Raw genomic sequence first — 24,542 nt, 5'->3', positions numbered from 1 at the left:
CCCTGGGCAGGGAGCTTGACTTGGAGCTCCATTCCAGAATCTTGAAGAACATGATGACCTGAGCCTAAGGCAGTCGCTTAACCAACTGAGCCACTCATACTCCCCTATACCTGTCTTAATAGCTTACTAGCTCCCTTATAAATGGGATAAATAAAATCACTGAAGCATGATCATTTTTTGTTTGAATGACCACTATTTTTGTTCACCTTTTGGAAATTATATTTGAAGAGCTTTAGGTAGCATTAATCAGAATGAATATCCTATAACAAAGTAAGTTTTATTTTTAGAAACGTGGTTTGTGTGTGTGTTTGTGTACCAGATTATAATACAAATGAGAATTTTTTTCTTTTTCCCTTTTTTTTTTTTTTTTTGGAAAGCTACTGTTCTATTGTCTAGGGTTTGTGTTGTTAGTATCCATGAAAATATTCTTTAAAATGTTGGCAGAGGCTGAAAACTAAGCTCCTTGCCAAAACCTAGAAACATAAAAAAGCTGTATTTTTTGTGAAACCAAACCTAGAAAAATCTCTTCCTAAATTGTCCCAACAAAGCAAAGATGTACTGCTTAATCCAAGTTATGGGTAAGGAAAAAGAGTCACTAAAGAAAGATTTAGGGATCCTTGGGTGGCTCAGTGGTTTGGCGCCTGCCTTCCACCCAGAGTATGATCCTGGAGTCCCGGGATCGAGTCCCACGTCGGGTTCCCTGCATGGAGCCTGCTTCTCCCTCTGCCTGTGTCTCTGCCTCTCTCTCTGTGTCTCTCATGAAAAAATAAATAAAATCTTAAAAAAAAAAGAAAAATTTAAAACACAAGCTTAAATTATGAAAGTACATGGAGGGTTCTAAATTTTTTGCTACATGCTTATGCAGGAACCCAACCACAGAAATCAACATATACTGGTTTTGGTCTTGAAACATCCCCTGCAAAAGCAAATTCAAAACGACCTTGCTGGTATATATCCATAAGAGCCTAACCCAGATAACAAAAACAGTTTACAATAGAAATGTTAAAACTACTTCCTAAACAAATGATTTTAAAAGAAATTTCAGTATTAAAAACAAGTTTCTTTAAAAATAAGACTGGATTCATTATGTAAAATTAAGTCATTGTTTTGTAGAAACACCTGTAATTAGAATTAAACTAATCTATATTACCTTGCATCATCATTTTGTGCAAATGGGATCCTTTTGCAAACGCAAATACTCTATCTTAAATTCTAGAATAAAGAAAACATGTTACACTTTAACAGTCTACAATTGCTGAAGGGCTTAAAGCTAATGGTATATTTGTACTAGTTTGCTAGACCCACTAAGAAGCGTTTTCTAGCTAATGATCTGAAGAGTAAACATATGTCAATATAAAATCATTATTTTCTTACTTCACTTAAAAGACCATTTTCTTTGACAATCACAATATCTGGGCTTACAACAAAAAATGAATGCAACATGTTTTTCTTATTTTTTAATACTAAAAAATACCAGGAAGTAGTTCATGTCCCACAGACTGAATTCTGGTGATTACTATCTATGACTTAATATCAAATCTTTCAAGTGCCTGCATCACTTTATGCTTTTGCTTTATATTTATATGAGAAGCATGTGGAGGAGCATTTGGTTTCTCTATATTGAATCATCTCTAGGAATTTAGACCTATTAAGCACTATTTAGTGTTACTAATTTCACATTTCATACTAAAAATATGTCTTTACTCAAAATAATAGTTTATATTGGAGGATACAAACAAAGTGAATATAAGATACTTCATTTTTTCAACAATTTTTTCATTGTAATATTCATGTGAAAAAAAGAAAAATAACAAGAATAACAACGTTAAATACAATTTAATTTTTTTTTTTACTTAGTCCTTCTTGGTATGACAATCACTAGGTAAGTGCATAGAAATATGCAAATGAACCAATCTGGGTTTTAAGGCAAAATATGGTTATGCAAATATTAATTATAATGTTAGAAGTCTTCTCTAAACTTCAATGTTTTACTTTAGGTATAAATTGGGCAGTGTATTTATCAGACCAGCCAAAGAATGCTTAAGCTGAATCTTCTGTGAATTATTATGACTGAAATTACAAGAACTTTACTGCTGTGTTGATATAACCTTAATAAATCCTTCTGATAAAATAAATCTTCCAAGACAACTATAATAAAAAAAGGCAATCCTATTGTAAATATCTTGAAGATAAAATTATTTAAATTAGCCCTGGATTCTTAGATGTTAGCATCTGCTGTCACCAAATACTAAGATAAAGTAGCCACAAAGAGTAAGACTATGTTTGAGGTCATTGCCCTAGTTCTGCTGTCACAGGTAGGGGTGAACTCTTTCAGGTATATGACTCGCAGTGGGTGCCACATTTTAGGAGGCATCATAATCTTAAGGATTATATGCAGAGTTGCTATTTCACCTGAAGAATCAGGGGAAGAAAGAATAGGGAACAAGTTTGATATGATAACCTTAAAATAGACTAATTAGAAAGTCTAGGAATCAAGTTCAGAGGATAAATGTGAAAGCAGGAGTCAGGACCAAAGAAAGCAACAGAAAAAAAATCTTACAAATAACTAGGGAATACTGTCTCTTCTGGCATATTTGAAATATCCTGCACTGATCTCAATTGCCAGAGTGATGTTGTTCCATTGTGAATAAAAAAAAGAGATATGAAATAAATATAAATATTTTTACATAATTATTCAGAAAATAAATTTATATGGAACTTAAAACTTCCTTGATTTTTGGGAAAATAAATTATGAGATTTAAGATTCAGAGTAAGATTAAGATGAGCAACCTGAAGGCACTCATTCTTGAATGAAAATAGTAGGAAAGGGATCACACAAGGGAATTTTTTGGAAAGATGAAATTGTTCTATACTATAACTAGTGTAGTTACCTGTGTTATAATCCATTGTAATGTACACAAAACAATCAATATTATGGTATATTACTTTAAAACATAAAATACAAAGCAGGTGAAGAAATATGTCACATTATCTCCAATGTAGTAACAGTAAGAATGAAACAATACGTTTTCTCAATAGAAATACTGGATCCTAGCATAAAAGGGAATGGCATCTTAAAAAATTATCGTTCCATGTTCTTGATTGCTCTGCTCTGGCTTAATTTTTTTTTCTTTACATTTAAGTTTGGTAGGCTTCTGTTGACATATATTCAAGTTTACTGATTTTTCCTCAGCTGTGTCCAGTCTACTATCTAGCCCTTCGAAGGCATTCTTCATTTCTATCACAGTGTTTTTAATTTCTAGCATTTCCTTTGAATTTTTCCCTAGAGTTTCCATATCTATATCTATACTTACCATCTCTTCTTCTTGCATGATCGAACTTTTTCATTATAGCTTTTAGCACAATATCCATGGTTATTTTAACTTCCCTATCTACTAATTCCAAAATCTCTCTCATATCTGAGTCTCATTCTGATGATTTGTCTCTCCAAAGTGTATTTTTCTTGCCTTTTTATATACATTTTAATATTCTTACTGAAAAACAAACATATTGTATTGAGTGATAGGGATTGATGTGTATAGGTCTTTAGTATGAGGATTTATGTTAATTGGGCTAGAAGTTGAGAGTTGTTTAATATTTTCCACAGCTATCTGTGCCAGGGTTTCAAGCTCTCCTAGTGTCTTTGTTTTTTATCTTCCATTTTGACTTTGGCTCTTTCCTATGTACTCCTTCTTCTAGAGAGTTTATGTCTAGCAACTCTTTCTGCTATAAACCATTGTTATACTGCAGATTGTGTTATAATGGTACGGTGCAGGTAGAAGAGGTATTCTATATTTGTCTCAATACTTCTCAGCCTTTTAGTGAGTCTTAGGAGTGTAGTCCTCACAAGTGCTACTTTCCTTTATCTAGAAGCACAGCTTTTTACCCCTGGAGTTCTACTCCTTTCCCTGGCTGCAGCATCCCTAATCTATTTCTCAGAATAGTGTAATTAAGTTGCAAATCAATAATAAAAAGGTTATTAAGATCTCTAAAAAAATTAAAAATTAAAATCCAAAACCTGGAAATTCAGTTAAAACAGTCTTCAAAGGAAATATACAATTTCTGGGGCACCTGGGTAGCTCAGTCAGTTAAGCACCTAACTTCAACTCAGGTCATGATCTCAGGGTCCTGGGAGGGAGGCCCATGTTGGGTTCCATGGTCAGTGGGGAGTCAGCTTCTCCCTCTCCCTCTGCTCCTCACCCTACTCATGCTCTCTCTCTCACTCTCAAATAAGTAAATAAAATCCTAAAAAATAAGGCAGCCTGGGTGGATCAGCGGTTTAGCGTTGCCTCGGCCCAGAGTGTCATCCTGGAGACCCGGGATGAGTACTGCGTCAGGCTTCCTGCATGGAGCCTGCTTCTCCCTCTGCCTGCTTCTCCCTCTGCCTGCTTCTCCCTTTGCCTTGTCTCTGCCTCTCTCTCTGTTTCTTGAATAAATAAATAAAATCTTTTAAAAAATCCTAAAAAATAGAAGAAATATACAACTTTTTATCCATATATTTAAAAAAGAATGTGAAAAGCAATGATAAATAAGCAACTGTCTTAAGAATCAAATCAGATCAAAGTAGAAAGTAGGAACTAATTATGAAATGTAAGAAATAAATGAAAAGTGGGAAAACAACATAATAGCAATAGATTAGACAGATGAATGATAGGTAGGTAGACAGATTAGATATATACTTTTTCTTTAAGTTTTCAGTGAGAAGCATTGTGCAGAAAAGAGTATGCATCAAAACAGTACTTATAATTTCAATTAAACATATATAATATTGTTCAATCCAGGTACGAATTTAAAAACATAGACACAAAACTCTGCACTTGCTCAGATGAAATACACATGAAATAATTAAGTTAATTTTAAAAGGGAATAACAAACATTTCTGGATTTCATTTATTTATTTTTTAAGACTTTATTTATTTTTTTCATGAGAGACACAGAGAGAGAGGCAGAGACATAGGCAGAGGGAGAAGCAGGCTTCATGCAGGGAACTTGATGTTGGACTCATCCCAGGACTCCAGGATCACACCCTAGGGTGAAGGCAGGCACTAAATCGCTGAGCCACCCAGGCATCCCCATTTCTGGATTTTATGAAAGAAATGTAACTATAAGCAACACAGAATACATTGTTTTTGATGATCTAGTCTTAGCATTATAAATATGCTAGCTTTTAGCTCTACATGCATACTTACATGGTCAGTCATGAATTTTGAATTGACTTTCACTCTTTAGAAAAACCACTAGATTTTAAATTGCATTAACTAAATCAATGGGTTTTAAATCAATTACTTTCATATTTGTTATCTATTTTTATTCAAACCACTATTATTTTAGGAAGACAAAAATTTTGACTATCATAAGAAACACTGTTATTAGCTAAAGAAATTATCATTCATGGAAATATAACAGTTGTAAGCTAAAAAAATCATATCAATAACACATCTAATCAAGTATCTTAATACTATCATTTTTAAAGAAGATTAACAATTTTGAATTACTGATAACAAAACCAAATAAAATCTCTGTCTTTCTCTTCAATAGATGTGTTTGAATTTGCGTTTGAAGAAAAGAGTCTTTGTTCTAAAAGGGCAATAGAGGGACGCCTGGATGGCTCAGCACTTGAATGTCTGCCTTCAGCTCAGATGCTGATCCCGGGATTCCGGATGGAGTCCACATCAAGCTCCTTGCGGGAAGCCTGCTTCTCCCTCTGCCTGTGTCTCTGCCTCTCTCTCTCTCTCTCTCTTTCTCTGTGTGTGTGTGTGTCTCTCATGAATAAATAAATGAAATCCTTAAAAAATAAATAAATAAAAAGGCAATAGAAGATACATGATTTTTTTAATGCAATTTAAACTAGTATAGAACATTTCTACCTAATGATTTTGAGCAAGTATTTTAAGAAAATTAAAAATACCTCCTCAAAGAATGTAAGAAAAATTTCTTTCAGTGCATAGAACTTAAAAAGACTGGGAAAATTGTTATTTTTAAACCAAATCTAATTTTATTAAAGATTTATTGATTTATTTTGGAGTGAGAAGGGAGAGGAGAAGGAGGATGTTTTTTTAAAGCAGATTCTGAGCTGAGCACAGAGCCCAACCTGGGGCTGATCTCACAACCTTGCAATCATGACCTAAGCTGAAACCAAGAGTTGGTCACTCAACTGACTGCAACACTCATGTTCCCCCAAATCTAATTTTTTATTGTTCTGATATTAGTGAAGATTCAACTAAAGAAAAAAGGATAGAATAAACATGTATATAAAATACACTTTAAAAAATAAATAGCATAAATACCTTAATGGAAGTCCTACATGTCAAATGGAATGCAATTTGTCAGATTATTCATGGCTAAATTCAAAGTAACAGGCCACGACCTTTAGAAACTGACAATTTCAAAATATATTTCTTAAAAAACACCAAATTTTAACCAAGAAAAATAACGAAAAATTCTTAACTTTATAGAAGTTATCTTTAATAATTATCTGATTAGCTTTTTATCTTCTAAAGAGTAAGACTTCCCTTTGGCAGTACAGGGATAAACAATAAAATAGGCCCCTATTTTTTGGCCCCTATTGCTGACCTTTTATAGGAGCTCAAGGAGCTCTCTCTACTTGTAAAGGCAAAGGCTATTAAAATTGAGTAATGTTGGTAACTCTTATGAAATGACTGAGAACTAATGTTAGCATGGTAGTATTTTAAAATGAAATTCTAGAAGACTAAATTTGAATAATTCAATGGTCATATCTGTGTCCAGTTTTTAATTTTCTGACTGGTATATGAAAACTTTCTGAAATTTCTGTAGAAACAGGCATGGAAACCGTAATCTGTCTTCTTCAATTAGTGGAAAATACAGTATAAACAGAAAATTGTTTCTAATGTATGTTTTTATTTGAAAAGTGCTTGTAATTGTATTAGCTTTCCAATGAATTTCAAGGAGGTTGTAAAAGCACCTTAGATGGAAGCGACTATGTATATTAATCTTGGCGCAAAGTACATAATACATATTTATATTTAATATTATTTTTGATTTGGCGTTTCAACCTACATAAATTCTTAGTAGGTGAAAACACCAGGAGAGCCATCTACTGGTAAAAATTGGACGTGTTCATGACTCTATTTCTCTTATTACTTAAAGAATCATACCTTATTTATTATCCAAAGTTTATTCAGAGGTTATTCAGAGCAATAGTAATGTAACAGCAGTGGTAAAGCAAAGAACACTGGGTAAATAAAATGTGATGACAATAGTATATATCACATTTCCTAACTTTTAAAGGTATTAACATTTTCTTTTTCTATTTACAAACAATACATTTTTAATAAATTTATTTTTTATTGGTGTTCAATTTGCCAACATATAGAACAACACCCAGTGCTCATCCCGTCAAGTGCCCACCTCAGCACCCATCACCCAGTCACCCCCACGCCCCACCCACCTCCCCTTCCACCACCCCCAGTTCGCCTCCCAGAGTTAGGAGTCCCTCGTGTTCTGTCTCCCTCCCTGATATTTCCCACTCATTTTTTCTCCTTTTCCCTTTATTTCCTTTCACTATTTTTTATATTCCCCATACGAATGAGACCATATAATGTTTGTCCCTCTCCGATTGACTTATTCACTTATTTCACTCAGCATAATACCCTCCACGTCGAAGCAAATGGTGGGTATTTGTCGTTTCTAATGGCTGAGTAATATTCCATTGTATACATAAACCACATCTTCTTTATCCATTCATCTTTTGATGGACACTGAGGCTCCTTCCACAGTTTGGCTATTGTGGACATTGCTGCTATAAATATCGGGGTGCAAGTGTCCCGGCGTTTCATTGGATCTGTATCTTTGGGGTAACTGCACTGCTGGGGATTTACCCCAAACAGTATATTTCTGACATTATGTGTAAAGTTAAATCCTTGTGGTCACCAAATCCTAAGTAGATAAGGGTTCCTCCAACTGAATATGTTATTAATTCTGTGAAAATATTGGTAATATATAAATAGAAACTCCCAAGTTGTTTCCAAATTTTCAAGTCATCATCTCAGTCTAGATTTTAATAACTGCCAATTTTAGAACATATTAATGATACTTTGACTTAAAATATTGAATTAATGTTCACTGTTGAAAATGTTCATTTTTCACCCTTTAATACCAGCACATTTAACCATAGCAAAATACTACTTTTTTTTTGAGAAGCTTTGCATCACTATAATTTTGGAACTGGACAACAGTGTTTATTTCCTTGTGGTATCTTTGTTTAAAAGTAGATTAATCATTAGCAGGAATTTTTTTCTTGAACACCTTGTAAGCTCATGATTATAGTTCTATTTAAAATAATTCTTAAATTTCAATTATTAGTTATTAAAATTAATGAAACATATTGAGGTTAGGGAATAATTTATTAACATAATTTGAATCTTGTAAGGAAAAAATGGCATGCAAAAATGTCCAATGATGTTAGTAGTACTCTACAATACTGTGTCAGAAAAAGGATTGAATTTAATGAGTTTGTTTGGTAAAACATAACATTTGAATTTTTTTATAGAAAACATTTTTTTTCTGAGTTTGACAATTAGACTATGTAGAGAAGATGTGAACACATGTCAATCATTAATTTTAGTCACTACTCATTTATGTATTTGTTTTTTCTTTAAAAATTATCAAGTAAATGGTCAAATAAACAAGCAATTGGTGACTACATGTTTGGTATCTTTTTTGTATTCATTAAAGTCTGATTGCTTTTCTAAAACTGATACTTTTATGACATTGAAAACTGAACTTTGTTTTTCGTTTTAATTATATGATCATTCTGGACCCATATAAATTTTAATAGATCAATGAAGACTGAAGTGTTCATCATAAACCTTAACTATAAATGTTGGATTAAGACATAAGAAATATACTTTGTTCAAAAATATGTCTATAGATAAGTATAATGAGAACAAGCCAAAAAATTCATATTGCTATGATAAACCACTGCATGGAAAACATCAGACCAGCGTACCAGAAAATGCCTGCAAGCAGCAATTTTGGATGCTCATATTAGGAGAGTTACTGCAGGTGACATCTATTCCACACTCAAATGTCATAAAGACAATGGTGCAAAGGGAGAGTCAGCACTGGGTCGGCAGATACTGAAAAGTAGATTTAGAAGATGTCAGCATAAATGTAGTAGTAAAACTCATGAGCATGAATGATGGTGCCCTCAAGAAGCATATTAAGAGATACACATTCAAGTGGAATTCTGAATGATCCCTGTGTGATTCCCTGAATAACCTGGGCAATACTAGTTTAATACAGACACGTGACACTTGTGGAAACTAAAACTCATTATAGGCTATAGCTATCTGAAATTTCATATAAAAGCAAGTACTTTGAAATCAAACAGACAGCAGAAATAACTATGCCTGAAACTTGTGATGGGGAATGATTTATCAAAATTTAAAAGATAAGGCTGTATTTGTTTTTTATTTTGTTAATCAGCATTTATATATTTATTATAGGATACATATTGTTTTAAGTTGTTTACAGATACTAATTTATTTATTTATTTATTTTAGAATATATTTAAAAATATTTTATTTATTTATTCATGAGAGACACATGACTGGGTGACGGGTACTGAGGGGGGGCACTTGATGGGATGAGCACTTGGGTGTTATTGTATATATTGGCAAATTGAACACCAATAAAAAATAAATTCATAAAAAAAAGATGTTTGCATCTGTTACCAAATTTTCTGGATGCTTATCTATATTTTTCACTTCAGAAAATTTGGTGATACTTCTGCTATAGCACAGAATGGAAAAATTTGTGAATCTCTCCCAGAAAAAAAACTAGAAAAGCTGCATTAAGAAATGAGAGAAATATTGAAGCCTCTGATAGAGAAGGGCCAAATTTCTGGTGAAGAGATAATGCCAGAGAACAGAAATGACATTCTGAAGTAACTTGTTTTCCACAGAGACACTTGCCAATCTGGGTTTAAAACACAGAAAAGGGTCTCTTATGGGTATAGAGAAAACAGAAAGATACAGATATTTATTTGGGGCTGAAGTAAAAAATTATAGAATGAAGGCCAAAATCCTGATGAGAAGAAAGATGTAGAAAACTCAGTTTGTTAATCAGACTACCCACCTCTCTCTGTCGATAGATGATAGATAATAGATAGATAGATAGATAGATAGATAGATAGATAGATAGACACACAGAGATTGCATAGGATTAGATCTCAAGAAAAACAAGCAGAATGCCTCTGGAAAAGAGATTAGCATCTGCAATCCCACTGTGCCAAGAAGGGAAGAATTAGAGATGAGAACCCTCTACTTCAGGGCCTGGAAGGGTACGCCTTACGAGTAGACTCATCAGAGATAGACATAGTCTAACCAAATATGAGAGATGCATGGAGGAAGGTCTCCCAACAACCATTTTAGAATATAGCAATAAATGCTGGATGTTATATCCACAGAGAGGTGGTTCAGTTCAATAAAGACTGAAGCAGCAAAAAAACAAACAAAAACAAAACAAAAAACAAAAAACAAAAAACAAAAAAACAAAAAAACAAAAAAAGACTGAAGCAATTTGCAACTTAGGAAGATAAACATATTACAAGAACCCAAGAAAGTTTAGCTATAATTGAGGTGTACTTTTTCTTTTCCTGTCTAGAGTTTAGATGACTTCCTAATTAATACAGCTATGTATGAGAATAACGGGAGCTCAATACATTGAAACCTAGTGTAAAATGCTACCTTGTTAACCCTAGAACAATCCATATTTGGAAAAGTTCTCTTTTGTTTTTCTTCCTGTTGCACAGGGCATTAATTTTCTTTTAACACGTTTCTGTGAGATTTATATTTGAACTGAAAATTTTGCTGTGGGCAGAAGTGCTGAGTTTACATTGATGTGGTATTCATTACTCCTTAAGATTGTGGACCATCATTTTATGCTCACTTGCTAGGCTTAAAAAAAAAAAAAGTTTTCACAGATAATAAAATAACTTCATTACTACAAATGGCAAAATTAATCCCAAGTTACCTAGTTTCTATTTTTTTAAATGTGCTGGCCGTAGTAATTTTTACAATATTGTGCTGTAAAATAGTGTTTACTTACCCCGTGATTAATTCAATTAAATATTTATGAGCAAATTCTATGTATCAGAAACGTTTTAAAAATGATTTCCATTTTCAACAAAATCATTTACATAATGATGATCATTGCTTTGTTGCAAACTCTTCTGCGGATTAATAACTGAAGCCAGCACTGTCCCTTCATGATGTGTGGCTTTCATTTTCTCTCACTCCCCCTCTCACTGTCTGGCTCTTTCTGTCTCTCTCTTTTGGAACATGTCACCTATCAGGGCTACTTGATACCTAGCCTGCTGACCTCCTACAAAAATCAATGTGTTTTCTAAAGCAAATGTAATGATGAGATACATCATAACGCTGTGACAGACAACCAGAAAACAACCAGAACCAATTGGTCTCATAGAAAAAAAAGAATGGTTTGGAAGCAAAAGTGAAACAAATTGCTTGTTACCTCATCATCCACGGTGATATGAGCTCTTGCTTCAGGGTACCCACCTCAGGCCCCAAGGAGTTGTTTCTCTTTCAAATGGGAATTCAGAACTTGGATGAAAGCATCTGCCTGTGACACATATTAACCAAAAAGATATTTCAGTAGTGACTTTTTGTTAAAAGTTGTGTGACAATTTAAGCACTAGAAATAAATAGCTTAGTGTCTTGGAGCAATTGCTGTAATTTTTTCCCTCTCTCTCAGAGATTGTTTTTAAAGACAACAATTCATAACTAGAACAAGCATCGCTTGAACTGTAGTCGATAACAACTAAGAAGATTATTTGCATCAAATCTCTATAAAACTATAACTCAGCAGTTTAAGACCATTGATCTGTCAAAAATCATTTTCTATGCAATCTCAACTGTGACTTTATAAATGTGTAAAATGTAATAATTACACAATTTCCAGAAATATTTTGAAAATAAAAACCACTCTGGAAACATAAATGATCCAGTATCAGATTAGCATAAACCCTTGAAAAAAGTTTCAAAATATCGTACTTTTTTGGTATTTGAAGGTTATCACGAGAACATTAAATATTAGCTATTTTACTTTTAACACTTTCTACTCGATTTCCATGTTAAATATATAGTCAAATAAAATTGACCTTTATCTTATAAATATCCCATTTTAAAGTGTACATCAATTGGGAGAATGTTTGTTAAATACAAAACCATACCAGAATGCAAATGTCATAAACTTTTAAGTGCTTTTAGGTAGCATTTTCTTTTTTTTTTTTTTTTTCTTTTTTTTTTTTTTATGATAGTCACAGAGAGAGAGAGAGGCAGAGACACAGGCAGAGGGAGAAGCAGGCTCCATGCACCGGGAGCCTGATGTGGGATTCGATCCCGGGTCTCCAGGATCGCGCCCTGGGCCAAAGGCAGGCGCCAAACCGCTGCGCCACCCAAGGATCCCTAGGTAGCATTTTCTAAACTATCCAGAATAATTGCAGAAGATACAATTTATGTCTATTAAATTGTTTTTAAATAGACATATAACATATAGGTAAGTATGAAATGATGAAATTTTGTTGCTCTTGAATAATATCAAACTTACAAGTAAGTCATTATTCTGACCCACAACTCTCTTCTACAATTCCTTTGGGGAGGTGCCTTCTTTCTACTCATTGTAATTTACCTTTCTAGAATACTTTATGTCCACCCATCCTAGAATATTCTCTTTCCTCATAAGACTATACAATTGATGATTTCTCCTTGTTGTAGTTTTCTATTGATTCCTGAGTTACTGCCTAAAATTCCTTGTAGGTCTCTGTTGCTATTTTAAGCATTACTTCTGTTGTATATCTTCGGAATTTCAAGATCCAAAAAAATTAGTCCTTTCAGTAACTGTCACCTCAATTTTGTTACAAATTTTATCTCCTCCATCACCTCAATTTCCAGCACTCAATTCTTTACTAATATTTTCTAAATTTCAAGTCATTCTCAAATCACTTTTTACCTAAGATTTTTATCCATTGGTCTTCTTTAATTTTTTATTGTTTCTATCTAATATCTTCATTTGTCCTTCTTTCTAGACTAAATGCTGTGGGGAATCAATAGGAGAATCATTAAAATTATATCTTTCCATCACTTCTTTTACACTTCCAACTGAATTCTACTTCTATGCTTAGCAACTCCACAACACTATGAACTGGGGGAAGGAGGGCACAATTTAGTCCATAACATCCACTATTGGAATTAGAGATTTTCCTTTCAAAACTTTACATTTATCAAATATGTAGAGTTTCTTAAGTACTATAGTACCTAAAATGAGACTTTGTGGCATTTTAGAGTTAATATGATGCAAAAGGTTAGCTTACTTTTGAAAACAAAATACAAATATATTTCATATGATTAATTATTTTGTGCAAAATTGTGTCAAATATGTCTATAAAATGGACAGTTGAGACTCTACACTACATAAAATTTTTAGTGTTATAAACATAATATGACACTAATGACATCAGAACCAAGTGGAAATTGCAACTTTAGAAATTAGATGAGAATTAAAGACATGGAAGACATGAAAAACCTTATTGATTAAATTGTCCATTTTAAGCAAAATTACTCTCATACCAAACTCAGACAAACCATTACAAGGCAAAAAAACTACAGATAATATTTCTCAAAACATGGATGCAAATATTCCTAACAACATATGCTCAGATTATTAATCCAATGATGTATAAAAGGATAGATACATCATTAACAAGCAGATTTTATCCTAGGAATATAATGTTGCATTAAAAACTAATAAATGCAGTTCTCCATATTAACAGACTAAAAAAGGAGAGGGGGGATAAAAGCATGTAGTCATCTCAGTAGAAACAGAAAACATTTGAAATTAGTCAACATATTTTATTGGAATTTATATATATATATATAAATAAGTAAATATATATATATAAATATAAATATATATAAATATATATATATATATATATATATATATATATATATATATATAATCTGACAACAAGAAATAGAGGAAATTTCCCGAACCTGATAAAAGGCATCTATGAAAACTAAATCTAGTAAAATTCCTTCTCTCAAGATCAGAAACAAAGTAAGAATGCCCTGTGTCACCATTTACATTCAACAACATACTGAAGATTTTAGTCAGTGCAACTTACTAAATAATGTAACCAGATTGCAAAGGAAGAAATAAAATGGTTTTTATTTGTAGAATATGTACTATGTCTGTGTACATAGAAAATCCTATGGAATATGCAAAAACAATGCTGCCAGGATTAATAAGTGAATTAGCAAGTCTGCAGGATACTGCACTGATACAGAAAATCAACTTTGTTTTTATACACAAGAATAATCTGGTCTTCATAAAGTACAATATCATAAAATTTTTGGAATATTTTAGAATAAATCAGATAATATATATAAAAACTATACATTAGGATGACAAACCACTGTTGAGAAAAATGGACAAGTACCAAAATAAATGGAGATACACATAAAGTCTATAGTTTAGAGACACAATATTGCTAAGATATTAAGTCTTTTTTTAAGATTTTAAGATATTAATTCTTATATTCATCTGTAGAGTTAAGGCAATCCCACCAACTTCAAGCAAGTTTTTTTTTTTTTTAACACTGACAAGTTCATTCTAGAATTTATATGAAAATACGAAGAACTTTGAAGAGCCAAAATAAGTTTGAAGAACTCATCTGGAAAGTACTATCCCTAATTCCAAGATTTATTACAAAACTACACTAATTAAGAATAAAATCTTGCCATTTACAATGATGAGAATGGAACTAGAGGATATTATGCTAAGTGAAATAAGTCAGTCTGAGAAAGACAAATACCATATGATTCCACTCATATGTGGAATTTAAACAGATGAATATAGGGGAAGGGAAGGAAAAATAAGATGAAAACTGAGAGGGAGGTAAACCATAAAAGACATTGAACTCTAGAAAACAAACAGGGCTGTTGGAGGGAGGTGGGTGGGAGGAAAGGATCACTGGGTAATGGGCATTAAGGAGGGCACTTGATATAGTGAGCGCTGGGTGTTATGCAACTGATGAATCTAAATTCTACCTCTGAAACTAATAAAGAAACCACACTAATTAATTCAGCATGGTATTGCCATAAAGGTAAACAATGGAAAAGAACCACAAAAGGGAACAGAACAGGGCAGAAGAGAACAAAGACAACTGAACAATGAAACAGATCAATAGAACAGAACAAAGGATTCAGAAAGATATACATATGCATATATATGCATGTGTGCACATGCACATGCGTGTGTAAACTTAGGACACTGATGTGTTTACCAAACATATAAATGGATTCATGAGTGCATACATGTTAAAAATTATCAAATAATATTGTCTGAATATGTTCAGTTTTTTATATATTAGGTATACCTTAATAAACCTGTTAAGAATGAAAAATAATAAAATAAATCTGTTAAAAGCTAACATTTGAGAATATTATTATTTTTTTTATTTGAGAATATTATAATGGAAAACAACAGAAAGAAAGATTCATAAAGAGTGGTTGACGAAGCTCTTAGAGGAGATTGGAAAATCATTAGTGAATTTCCTTTTTACTATTAGTGAACTTTCTATTAAAATGCACAATGGTTTATTCTAAGTTCTATTCTAAGTTTTGTGCTTTTTCTTTTTATGGAAAAATAGTATGAGAAAGATACCATCTATATTAGTTGCATTGATTAATTTACTTACATACTTTCTTCTTTTTTTTTCTTTTTTCCTATTATTTCAATGTACCATTCTATAAAATTCAGATAGTTTAATAGAAAGCAACTATATTTCAAGAAACTTTCTATATCTATGTGCCAGAAAAGATTTAGGGGATATAATGACACACATAGAAATTACTACCAAAGATTAACTTCATCTTTCACTTTAATTCTAAGATAAACTCTGATCAGAAATATCAGGGCTTGGAAACTGAATTTTCACACTTTGACTAGATGTAAATGTTTAGGGACAGAATCCGATAAAAAATATATATGTAGGGATCCCTGGATGGCGCAGCGGTTTGGCGCCTGCCTTTGGCCCAGGGCGCGATCCTGGAGACCCGGAATCGAATCCCACGTCGGGCTCCCGGTGCATGGAGCCTGCTTCTCCCTCTGCCTATGTCTCTGCCTCTCTTTCTCTCTCTGTGACTATCATAAATAAATAAAACTTAAAAAAAAAAAGAACGTGCTTTATAAAAATATATATATATGTATGTGTGTATATATATAATAAATTTATTTTTTATTGGTGTTCAATTTGTCAACATATAGAATAACACCCAGTGCTCATCCCATCAAGTGCCCCCCTCAGTGCCCATCACCCACTCACCCCCACCCCCCCACCCTCCTCCCCTTCCACCACCCCTAGTTCGTTTCCCAGAGTTAGGAGTCTCTCATGTTCTGTCTCCTTTTCTGATATTTCCCACTCATTTTCTCTCTTTTTCCCTTTATTTCCTTTCACTATTTTTTATATTTCCCAAATGAATGAGACCATATAATGTTTGTCCTTCTCCAATTAACTTATTTCACTCAGCATAATACCTTCCTGTTCCATCCACGTTGAAGCAAATGGTGAGTATTTGTCCTTTCTAATGGCTGAGGAATATTACATTATATATATATATATACACACAATGTATATAAGATATATATTTTTTAAGATCTTTTTTTATTCATAGAGATGCAGAGATAGAGGAGAGAGGGAGAGAGAGAGAGAGAGAGAGAGAGAGAGAGGCAGAGACACAGGCAGAGGGAGAAGCAGGATCCATGCAGGGAGCCCGAGTGGGACTCGATCCAGGGTCTCCAGGATCACGCCTTAGGCTGCAGGCTGCGCTAAACCGCTGTGCCACTGGGGCTGCCCGAGAAAGGCATGTTTTATGCAAGGGATGCATTCATGAATACCACATAAGGTAAACTTGCATAAAACCACGATTAATTCTAAGATAAACATATAGTAGAAAAATTGTCTCTGAGAGCTGTAGAGTTTTTAACATTTATAAGTCCAATTTTATCCTGTCTTTCACTACATAATAGCTTTAAGCAAATTCTAAAAGAATATTGGTGTCATGATAGAGGGTTTTTTTTTTTTTTTTTTTTTTTTGGTCTTTGTAGTCACATAGCTATTTTTTTTTAATTTGAGTCAAGTTGGCACACAATATTACATTAGTTTCAGGTGTACAACATAGTGATTCAAATTCTGCGTAAGTTGTGATTTTCACAGCAAGTGTAGCTACTATCTAGCACCATACAACCCTACTACAATATCATTGACTATATTTCCTATGTTGTCTTTTATTCCTGTGCCTTACTCATTCCATAGTTGGAAGCCTGTATCTCCCATTCTCCTTCATTCATTTTGCCCATTTTCTGTACCCCTTCTCGCTCACAGCTATCAGTAAATTCTCTGTATGAGCGTATTTTTTTTTACATTGTCCTATATACATGACCATATTTACAGACAGTTTCTAAATGGGTTTGTTTCCCCCTTGATTAGAAACCAATGAAAATATCTTGAAGGTTGCAGACTTAATATTTCCTAAACCACCACGTTTACATACTTATTGTATATCTTCTTTGGTGAGATGGTTGTTCAGATTCTACCCATGTTTTTTTCTATGTGTTTTAGTCTTGCACTTTATATTTAGATCTATGAACCATTTTGTATTAACTTATTTGTAAGGGGATGAAGTCTTTGGGCAGGTTTTTCTTTTCTTTTTTCTTTCTTTCTTTTTTTTTTTTTTTTTGCATATGAATGTATCATTATTCCAGCACTACTTATTAAAAAACTGTAATTTTCAAATTAATCTTTTTCTTTGTCTTTGTCAAAGGTCACTTGACTATTTTGGTGTAGGTTCATTTCAGGGCCCCCTAATCTATTATTATGATTTACTTGTCTATTATTTACAAATGTTATCTTGTCTTACTGTACATTTACAGTAAATCTTGAAATCAAGAAGTCTGAGTCTTCTAATTTTTGGATTGGATTCACCTAGGTCTGTTTACTTCCTTTATAATATTTAGAATAAGTTTGTCAGTGTTTACATAATAGCTTTCTGAAATTTGAATACGAATTGGCATTGAATCTTTAGATCAAACTGTGAAGAATTGATATCCTTGCATTTTTGTTTAGTCCTCTATTATATGAACATGGAATATCTCTTATCTGAATCTTTTTGATTTCTTTTTCAGAGTTTATACTTTTCCCTATACAAATCCTGCATATATTTTATTAAATTCATAACAATCTCATTTTGGGTTTAATTATTATAAAGATTATTTTTATCCCACTTACACATTGCAGGTATATAAGAAAGCACTTAATTTTTTTTTCCAGTATTAGCATTGTAACTTGTGACATGGCTATAATCACTCACAATTTTCGGAATTTTCCTAGAGAGTTATTGGGATTTCCTATACCATGATGTCATCTGTGCATAAAATAGCTTTAAAAAATGTATATATTTATATATTTTTCTTGTCATATTTCACTAGCTAAGAACTTTCATATAATATTGAATAAGAGTGGTGAGAAGAAACTTTTGCCTTGTATCTGTTCTTAGGAGAAAATGGATAGTATCTCAATATTATATATGATGTTAGCTTTTGCTGTTTTTGTAGATTTTTAAAAATCAAATTGAGTAAGTTCCTCTTTATTTCTAGTTTGTTGAGAATTTTTTTTATAAGTTTGTTTTTTATTGGTGTTCAATTTGCCAACATATAGAATAACACCCAGTGCTCATCCCGTCAAGTGCCCACCTCAGTGCCTGTCACTCAGTCACACCCCCCTGTACCTCCCCCCACCCCTAGTTCGTTTCCCAGAGTTAGGAGTCTCTCATGTTCTGTCTCCCTCCCTGATATTTCCCACTCAATTTTCTCCTTTCCCCTTTATTCCCTTTCACTATTTTTTATATTCCCCATACGAATGAGACCATATAATGTTTGTCCTTCTCTGATTGACTTGCTTCACTCAGCATAATACCCTCTAGTTCCATTCACTTTGAAGCAAATGATGGGTATTTTTCATTTCTAATGGTTGAGGAATATTCCATTGTATACATAGACCACACCTTCTTTATCCATTCATCTTTCGATGGACACCGAGGCTCCTTCCACAGTTTGGCTATTGTGGACATTGCTGCTAGAAACATCGGGGTGCAGGTGTCCCGGCGTTTCATTGCATCTGATTATAAATAGTTCTTAGTTTTTGGCAAATGATTTTTCTTCATGAGTTGCTATTATCATTTGTTCCCCCTTACCTGTTAATATGGTCGATTACATGGAATGATTTTAAATGTGGAATCAGTCTTGCATATCTTGAGTAAATCTCACTTGGTCACTGTGTGTGTGTGTATACATATACATATATATATATATATACACACACATACATGTGTGTATACATACATATGTGTGTATGTATATATAATTAATCGCTGAATTCAATTTGCTAATATCTTCTTGAGGAATTCTACACTTAGTCCATGAAAGATACTGATCTGTAGTTGTTCTTTTGTTTTTCTTTTAATGTATCATATGTGTTTGGTATTAGGTTAATGTTGGACTTGTAGGATGGGTTAGAAGTGTTTCTTCTTTTATCTTACAGAAAACTTGTGAAGAATTAGTAAAATTTCCTTACATGTTTGTTATATTTATTACTAAAATCATCTTTATGCTTTCTTCTTTCAAATGTTATTCACTATTCAGTTTCTGTGATAGAGAGGCCTACTTAAGGTTATCAGTTTTTCTTTATAGAAGTTTTAGTAATATCAATATTTAAAGGAAGTATCTATTTCAAGCAATTTATAAAAATTGTGGGCAAATATTTGTTTTTTTATTATCATTTTAATGTATAATAAATCAAAATAATGACCATTCTTTCCTTTTCATATTAGCAATTTGAATTTTCTCTTTTTTTTTCCAGCACAGGTAGAAATTTTGAAATTTCATTAATTTTTTTAAAAGAACCAGCTTTTAATATCTTTTTCTCTATTATCTCTTATTTGCATTTTCATTGTTTTCTGCTTTTATTATTTATTTTCATTAGCTTTCTTTAAACTTAAATTGAACTTGTTCTGTGCTTGCTTCCCTAAGATAGAAACTTAAGTTATTTATTTTAGATAGTTTATATTTTTCTAATATATGTATTTAATGTTATAAATTTTCTCTGAATACTTTTTAGATTGTATCCTGCAAATTTGATTAAGTTGCATTTTCATTTTAATTTTGTTCAAAATTTTAAAATTTCTCTCACATTTTGTTCAACTGATATGTTGTTTAGACATTAACTGTGTGTTTGTTCTAATAGTTTAGTCATGGCTCCACAGATTATTCTATACACACAATCAAATAATTTATAAAGATAGTTTTACTCTTTCTTTAAAGATGTTTTGTTTTTCAAGATTAATGCTGAATAGAAGCTCAAGAGTGATTGATTATTCTTTGTTTATTTCTAATATTAATACATTAGTATAAATTCTTTCAATATTAAGTATGATGTTAGCTGTGAGATTTTGTAGATGCCCTTTTCCTTATTAAGAAGTTTTCTGAGTGTTTTTTTATTTATTTGGTTTTTTGTTTGTTTGTTTTTAACATGAAAGGGTGTTGGATTTTATTTTGGTTTTTGGATTTTGATTTTGATTTTGTAAAATGTCCTACCCACATCTAATTTGATGTTCTGTAGTTAGATATATACAAGTTTAGAATTGCTGTGTTTTCCTGGAGAATTATCAATATACAATGCTTTTCTTTATGCCTATTTTTTTTGTAAAATCACTTTTGTTTAAAATCAGTATATGCTATCTTTCCCATGATTAATGTTGGCATGATGTATCCTTTCCCAACCTTCTTTTAATCTATTTGGTTATTTATACTTAAATTTGTTTTGTAAACACTACATATAGCTGATTCTTGCTTCTTCCACTACATATAGCTTATTCTGTCAATGTCTGCTTTTAAGCTTTTAAGTAGGTGTTTAATTTTTCACTGTCATTTTTTCTTTCACCTAGTTTGTGCGCTAGAGTGTAATTTAATGTTGAAAGCTCTGGCCATTGTTCTAATTATCCTTTTGTTATTTACAACTGATTTAAGTTTCCAGTCATCAAGGAGCCATATAAATCATTTCTAAATTTATTGAAACATTCCTTATGATTCATAATATGATCTATCCTGGTAAATGGCACATGTGCCTTTGAAAAACACTTACATGCTTCAATAGTCTTTTTTATTCATGTTGTTTAATGTGTATTTTAAGTTTTTTCTATCACTTAAAAAGAGAGCTGTTTAGAAATATCAAAATATACTTACAGATTTGTCTCTACTTTCACTTTTAACTGCTTCACTCTATATACTTTATTCCTATATATGACAATTATGTTGCTAATTGCACATATTTTGAACTGTTACATACTCCTGTTGAAATGATCCTTTCATAACTATAATCTCTATTTCTCATTTGATTTTTGTTTTAAGGTTAACTTTATGTCATATTAACATAGTTGTAATAGCTCTATTAGTAAATGTTTAAAAGGTGTAACTTTTCCCTATGCTTTTACTTTTCAAACATTTTTGTTCTTATAAAGATTGTCCTTAAAAAGAAACATGTAAGTAGGCTTTTCTCTTTATCTACATTGACCATCTTTGTTTAATTGGGGTCTATAATGCTTTATAATAAGTATAATTACTGCTATAATTGGGTTTAAGTCAGTGATATACTGGCAAATGTTTAGCAAGTTTGCCTTAAGCTAACAATTAATATTGTTATAGCTAAAACAATTAATATTTTATTGTATTCCCTAACCATATCCTTGCCATCACTGTTTTCTCAGATATCTGGAGATAAGATACTTAGCTTGGTTAACACTTCTGCTCTCATATTGGGATCTCCTTGTTAATCCTTTTTTTTTTTTTAAGATTCTATTCATTTATTCATGAAAAACAGAGAAAGAAACAGGGAGAGACACATAGAGGGAAAAGCAGGTTCCACACCGAGAGCTCCATGCAGGACTTGATCCTGGCATGCCAGGATCACGCCCTGAGCCAAAGGCAGACACTAAAGGCGTCCCCTTTGTTAATCTTTCTTATGCTCCATTGTGGGACTTGTTTGCAAAGACATTGCCAAGTACTAGGCCTATCAATTGAAAAATATTTAGCCTCTGATTCCACTGTGTAGATCCTGTCTACAGTAAGAAGAAAAGCAAAAGCTACCTGAGCCAAATGTTTTGTTAGTCCAGAATCGTTTACTCTTTGATCACTGTTATTTTGTGTATGTTCTGGTTTTAATGGAGTACTCTCATCAAATCTATTTAGCTATAGCACTGCTGGGACAGGTCTGTATTACTGATTATATATTTATCTCTTCGGATTTATTCTCCCCTTATTGGTTGAGGTGAACAAACATTTATGCTTTTCCCATTTGTTTTTAAGGAAATTAAGTAGTTTAGAGAAAAGTAGGAATGAGGTTTGATTTTTGTCAGCTTGATTTTAGAAAAATTACTGGGTTCAAATTTGTCCCTTCATATACTATTCAAAATTATCCTTGTCTATTTTTCTCATTGACCACACTTTCAATAGCAATGGTTTTTATACTCAAGGACTCTGGAAACAGCATACACTATTTGAGTCTCATTCTCTAGGGAGAAGATCAGTTTAATTTTCAAAATTTAGCATAATATACAAGCATTCCATAATTTCTTCTTTTTCTTATTCTCTGGCAACTCTTAAATCCTTTCTTCTGCTGTACTGCACAGTCAATAAGCCATGACTCTACTCCATGGCCACAGTAGTAGGATGATATAGTGGTTGAGAGAAGAGAGTATGAATCAAAGCATTCTAAGTAACTATTATTATGTCTACTCACTATTGTCTGCGTGAACTTGGGAAAATTAATTAATATTTCTGTATTTTAGTTTTAAGAAACTAAGAAACTATATAAACTTTATATTTAAAATAAATCTAGGGACACCTGGTGGCTTAGTGGTTGAGTGTCTACCTTTGGCTCAGGGAGTGATCCCATGGTCCCAGGATTGAGTCCCACATCGGGCTCCCCAAGAGAAGCTTGTTTCTCCCTCTGCCTGTGTCTCTGACTCTCTCTGTGTGTCTCTATGAATGAATAAATAAAATCTTTAAAAAATAAATATAAGATTTGCTTATTTTCTTTAATTACATTTAGATTTACATATAAATGAGATGAATTTAAACTTTAAATACTAAATATTAGAATACTTTTTAAAACAACATTCTTCATTTAAATTTAAAGGACTGATGTAAAACATTTACCATTTTGTGGCTACCTCAAACTCTTCAATCTGAAAAAAGAAGCTTGTATACGTTAGAATGATACAAGACACAATTAACAGAAAACTGTGTGTCCAATACACATCAATAATAATTAAACTTGTCAAATCACATCAACTATACTCCAGAGAGCTCATTCAATGATTTAATGATGTCATGTCCTTTCCATCTTTCTGCAGTGCCATCTTGTGTATAAGTGTTGCCTTCAAATGATAGGAATAATATAGTCAACAATAATTCTTTATTAAAAAGATTACTTAAATGGGATGCCTGAGTGCTCAGCGGTTGAGCATCTGCCTTAGGCTCAGGGCATGATCCTGGAGACCCACGATCGAGTCCCACATCGGGCTCCCTGCATGGAGCCTGCTTCTCTCTCTGCCTGTGTTTCTGCCTCTCTCTCTCTCTGGGTCTCTCATGAATAAATAAATAAAATCTTAAAAAAAAAAAGATTAAAAAAAAGATTTACTTATTTATTTTAGGCATGAAAAGGCAAGCAAGCAGGAAGAGGGGCAGAGGGAGAAAGAGAATCCTGAAACAGACTGGATGGAAGGACTCTGAGATCACAACCTGAGCAGAAACCAAGAGCTGGCTGTTTAACCGACTACTCCACTTGGGTACCTCATAGTCACATTAATTCTTGATAACAGTCAGTTATGAAAATGCCATGCCTATACATAAATCAATTGCTGTCAAGACCATGGAATCTCCAGTTATCTTAGATTGCCCACTTTAAGTGGAAAAAATGCTGAGAAGTAAACAAAGTAAACCAAGACAGTGTTTATTTCCATGAAAACACAGATATGGGTGCCTTGTTTCCATATGCCTAAGGTGGGGAGGGGGGCATCCTTCATGATTAATAGGATTTTCTTTAACATTCTTTTGAATGTCTTCTAGAAGTTTATAATATTCAAGTTAAAAGAATTAAAATTTTAGAGACAAAAGAGACTTAGAAATTTTGAGCTTCATTTTGTAAACAAGGTGACTGTCTTATGTTATGCAATTGGTCTAAACAATGATCAATTTCATACAATAATTAAACCTTAGAGTAAGGATACCCCCAGCAAAGGATTAAATATAAGCCTCAGAATGATCAACTCTACCATTAGTAAACTAACTCCCAGACAGTAAAAACAAAACAACCAACCAACCCTCAACATTCCTTAAAAGATCACTGCAAAATTCACAATTT

The sequence above is a fragment of the Canis lupus genome, chromosome 34, assembly GCF_003254725.2.
Source record: "Canis lupus dingo isolate Sandy chromosome 34, ASM325472v2, whole genome shotgun sequence".
NCBI classification, from domain to species: domain Eukaryota; kingdom Metazoa; phylum Chordata; class Mammalia; order Carnivora; family Canidae; genus Canis; species Canis lupus.
Note: the sequence above shows the minus strand (reverse complement) of the source record.